Genomic DNA, 5,385 nt, shown 5'->3' with positions numbered 1-5,385 from the left:
AAGCTAAGTCTGCCATGAACAGTTGTTTCTAAACTTCCACCTCTTTAAAAAGATCTTGTGTTTTGATTTTCATTTCTAGTTCAGAAATCATTCCATCTGGTCTGGCCAATCAGGATGCACAAGAAGCACTGAATTTAGTTTATTTCATTTATATATATATAATACCAGAGGATGTGTTAATGTAAAAATGAAACAAGTTTGAAATAAAGCAGGGGGAAAGATGGAAAGATTGCGTGAACACTTCTCTAAAACCAGAGGGTTTAGGAGGCTGAGATGGGTGACTCCCGAGCCTTTCAAAGAAGGGCCACGATAGCTTAAGTTATGCCTAAGAAATTTTTTATTTCATGGCAGACAAGGTTAAATAAGAACAATGATGTTGTTTTAAAGTATGAACCATTTAGCCCTCACCGGTTTGGCTCAATGGATAGAGTGTCGGCGTGTGGACTCAAGGGTCCCGGGTTCGATTCTGATCAAGTGCATGTACCTTGGTTGCGGGCACATACCCAGTAAGGAGTGTGTAGGAGGCAGCTGATCGATGTTTCTCTCTCATCGATGTTTCTAACTCTCTATCCCTCTCCCTTCCTCTCTGTAAAAAATCAATAAAATATACTTTTTTTAAAGTATGAACCAATTAGACAAGGAGAAAGGTACAGGAAATAAGTTATCTGCTTTATCTACATCTTCTAATAGAAAGATCCTGAGACTTGGATTTGAATCACTACTCTTTTACTTACTGTGTGACCTGGGTAAGTTGCTTGATTTCATTGAGGTGAAAATTTTATCTATAAACATATTGGGAATAAATAATATCAGCCTCATAGCATTGCTGCAAGGGATTTAAGTTAGAAAGTATATGTGAATTTTCTATGACAGAGATCTTAATAAATCTTAGTTTTGTCAAATTCATGAATTGTTGACTAGAAGTAAATACTTGAATTATTTTTTTCATCAAAGCATTTTAATAATTTATTCAACTTTATTGACTTTCTTCAGTGCCAGATACTGTACTAAATCCTATAAGTCAGAAATTCTTGCTCTTTGTGTGTGTGTGGCGGGGGTGATGAGAGAGTAGAGAGAGGTAACATGATAATACCTGTACATGTCTCTTCAGAAATGTATAAATCTTGTACTTTTCCATGCCATGAATTTGACATATTAGCAAGAAGTCTACTGTTATAATAATCTCAAAAGGAAAGCAAATATTACTTCTTCCATAAAACTTTCTCCCATCATTCCAAGAAGAAGCAATCACTTTATACTCTTAAGTTCTTATTACAACTCTCACTTATTCATTTTATAAGAATTGTTGTATTTACTTTTTCATTTGATAAGTCATTATTAGACTCCTACCAGAGATAAAGCATAAAATAGACAGCAAGAAGAAGCAAGATTCCTAAAATTACTTGCTACCCTTCAGAAGTGTTGCCATTGAGTAAGGAAATTAAAATATATACACAAAGAAATATCTCACTTCCATTAGAGTAGTAAACAGTGCCATGAAGCTACAAAAGGGGGAAAGATCACTTCTCAGCAGGATACTAGAAGGCTGATTGGAGGACGGGCTTTAAAGGATAGATGGTATTTCAATAAATAAAACAAAATAAGAGAGACAAACAAGATCTTTTGGTCTCAACAGACACTTATTAAGTATTTCCCATGTTGCTTGTTACCTATTCATGCTCGCATCTTATCTCTCCATCTCCTTCTAAGCCTCAAGGACAATGCATTACTCTTCTCTGTGACTCCCACATCACATCACACACAGGGCTGTACATGTATTGAGTGACTGAATTTTAAGTCCAAGTTGGGCTAGCCTAGTTCAAAGGATACTTGAAGGTGATATTCTCTTCTGCTTTCTGAAATCCAGGGAAGGACACCCTACAATATCCATAAAGTCTGAGTACCTACCTACCACCAATCTCAAGGACTTAGTTACCAGTCATGACATGTTTCTGTGCCAATATGTTCATATTATAGATGTGATGTGTGCCTCTTCTCATCTTCCATGATCTTTGTGGTCTCTTTTTTCTCTGGAGATTGACAAGGTACTTCAAAGGAATCCTGGGCTTTGACACAGGCAGTGACATTGACCTTCCTTGCTAGAATTTGCTCAGTGGGTCAAGTTCAAACCCTCTTTCAGAGCTGACTTCATTTCTAAGGCAATATCAAGTCGCAAAGTTACTGCAGCACTTAATTAGCATATGGTGTTGCAAATGTTTGGCATGAATGCGGTTTTTATGTAATTAGCAAACATTATTACTATGGATTTTAGAAGAAAAATAAATGGTTGGGGAAATAGGTCTGATATAATTTTCTTTTCAAAAAACGTAAGTGTTCGAAACTCCTGGCAGCTATCTCAGCGCAGAATACATGGCTCTGAATTTCAGTGTGTTTAGAACCAGGGCCCTGGCTCTGTGTATCAGCAGCCTTAATGTCATGTCATCCAATCCACATATCATGTGTTCAGAGCTTATGAAAATACTTTTCACTTCTTGGGAAGCTCTAGAATTATTTCTGTTTTATTATTTTCACCCTTTCACATTGCCATTTGATTCCTATTGGGGAGGCTGAAGAACTGATTCCTAAGCCTCAGGAAAATTTTTTATGGAGTACAAACCAGCCAATTCCTATTTCAATGGCATGTTCTAAGCATGTTCTGAACTCTTGGAAGCCTTTAATTGTCCAATGACCATGGTAATGACTGAAGCCATGTCTTATACTGTGTGAGCAGACTCTGTGGGTTGCAGCCAATGAAAAGGGATCATAGAGCCCTTATAAATTAACCCTCCAGTTTTTTTCCATCAATTACTCATGTCGGTGGGGTTAAGAGGACATAGCATCAGATGGATTTACACATAGTATCAAAGGACCCAGTTCTGGTGGTGAAAATTGCACAAGGGTCAAAGAGGACAGGATTTGGCTTTGTATCAAATACATGCAAAGAGACAACTTTATCCATATTTAATTTCCTACTTACCATTAGTTTACAAATTGGCAATATAATTTACATGCTGTCTTTCCATGTAGAAGAACCAACAATATTTATTGTCATACAGTTACTGCTAAGCATACTAAATTTTCTTTAAATCTTGATTTGATAATTTTACAAGGTATTAAATAATATTCAATAATTTGTAGAATGCCTCCATTTCCCAGTGCCAAAATGTTTGGAGAAGGTGCTCACTAACCAAATATATGATGGAGTAAGTGAGCCAGAAAAGAATGTTTTGGTAATTAATACATAAAGTGATATTAACATTAATATGTTCTGAAGGCGTTTATGGACCTTCGCTTTCTCCCACACACATATTGGCGTAATTCCAGATATAAAAACTTTTGACATATAATCTGCTTAGCAAAAATATTAATTTTCCTACCAAAGTCTTAGTTTTCACTAGTGCTATTTACTTGTATTTATAGCTCTCTTCATCCTCAGTACATGGCAGGTTACATGAATCCTTGAAACCAGATAAAACCATCTAATATACTTTAGTGAGTACAACTATTATGTATCCATTCTGGGCAGAAGCCTATAAAATACTAGAGGCCCAGTGCACAAATTCATGCACCAGAGGGGTCCCTTAGCCTGGCCTGAGGGATCAGGCCGAAACTGGTTCTCCAATATCCCCCAAGGGGTTCCGGATTGAGAGAGGGTGAAGGCCAGGCCAAGGGACACCACTGTTGCACTATCGGGGCTGGGGAAGGACTGCAGGAGGGCTCCAGGGCGTGTCCGGCCCCATCTCATTCAGTCCTGATCAGTGGACCCCAGCAGCAAGCTAACCTACTGGTTGAAGTGTCTGTACCCTGGTGGTCAGTGAACATCATAGCGACTGGTCAACTGTCTGCCCCCTGGTGGTCAGTGCATGTCATAGCGAGCAGTTGAGTGGCCTTAGCATATCATTAGCATATTACGCTTTGATTGGTCAAATGGATGACTGAAAGACCAGACACTTAGCATATTAGGCTTTTATTATATAGAACTAGAGGTGCGGCACACAAAATTCATACAAAGGTACAGTCCCTAGGCCTGGCCTGTGATCAGGGCCATCTCCCCTGGCTGCCTGCAGCCAGCCCCATTCCCTCCAACCCACCCCCAGTTCCCCATTTGCCATCGGGTGATTGGAGCCTGCTGGCCAGGGGGAAGAACCAAGAGGTTGGCTGTTCCGCCCACTCACCATCCCCGCCCTCACTACAGGTTGCCCTCTGTGTGTTGGGCAACTGGTAGGGCGGGGGCCTTGGCCTGGTGCTGCCCGCATTCCCTACCACCCACCCCTGGTTCCCCATTCGCCATCAGGTGATTGGAGCCTGCTGGCCAGGGAAAGGGACCAAGAGGTGGTCAGTGCACCTCATCGTGACTGGTCGAGCAGTCCTTCTGGTCATTCCACTGTTAGAGTCAATTTGCATATTACCCTTTTATTATGTAGGATAGAGGCCTGATGCATGGGTGGGGGCTGGCCAGCCTGCCTTGATAAGGGCCCCAGATCGAGATGGTGCCACTGGGTGGTTTGCAGGCCAGCCATGCCCCTGATTGAGGAAGGGGTCCTTGCTGGGGGGTGGAGCTGGCTGAGCAAGGGGCGGCAGTTGTTCTGATCTCTGGTCATTCTGGTCATTTCACTGTTTCAGTCGCTGGGCTTTTATTATATATAATATGCATGATCTGCTTTATTTCTATCCCCCTGCCATAGGTATCAGTGAGATTTCAGAGGTTGGGGTCTTTCTCAGTCTGAGTCTGAGTGAGGACAATATGAAACAAGGCCCTGCTGACCAGAGATGAACACAGGGAATGAGTGAGAACCACCCTATCTGCATTCAGTCGACTCTCTGCTCCCTCTGAAAAACAACTAAACCTTCTCAGAATAAAAAATAAAAAATACCCACAATACCTAAGATCTAAACACCCTTCGCTGAAGTGTTGTATTTCATTAAGCTTACATTGGCACTTAATGTACTTGAGATAACTGGGGTTATTACCACAGTAGAGCCATTCCTCTTCTGATGGATAAAAAGACAACTTTAAACTTGTCACAGTTTACATCTCTTACAACAAAGGATCAATTTAGAGTGAAGTGGAGAACGTGCATTTTAGTGAAGAAAGTGTATTTTGTAGTTACCTCGATCTGATTGAAGTAAAGAGTTCATCCCTTACTACTTATGTGGTCTTAAAAAGCCACTTAGAGCCCTAGCTGATTTAGCTTAGTGGATAGAGCATTGGCCTACGGACTGAAGGATCCTGGGTTCAATTCCAGTCAAGGGTACATGCCTGGGTTGTGGGCTCAATCCCCAGTATGGGGTATGCAGGAGGCAGCTGATCAATGATTCTCTTTCATCATTGATGTTACTCTCTCTCTCTTTCCCTCTCCCTTCCTCTCTGAAATCAATATATAT

The sequence above is a fragment of the Myotis brandtii genome, unplaced genomic scaffold, assembly GCF_000412655.1.
Source record: "Myotis brandtii unplaced genomic scaffold, ASM41265v1 scaffold663, whole genome shotgun sequence".
Lineage (NCBI taxonomy): Eukaryota > Metazoa > Chordata > Mammalia > Chiroptera > Vespertilionidae > Myotis > Myotis brandtii.
This window is presented reverse-complemented; position numbering follows the sequence as displayed.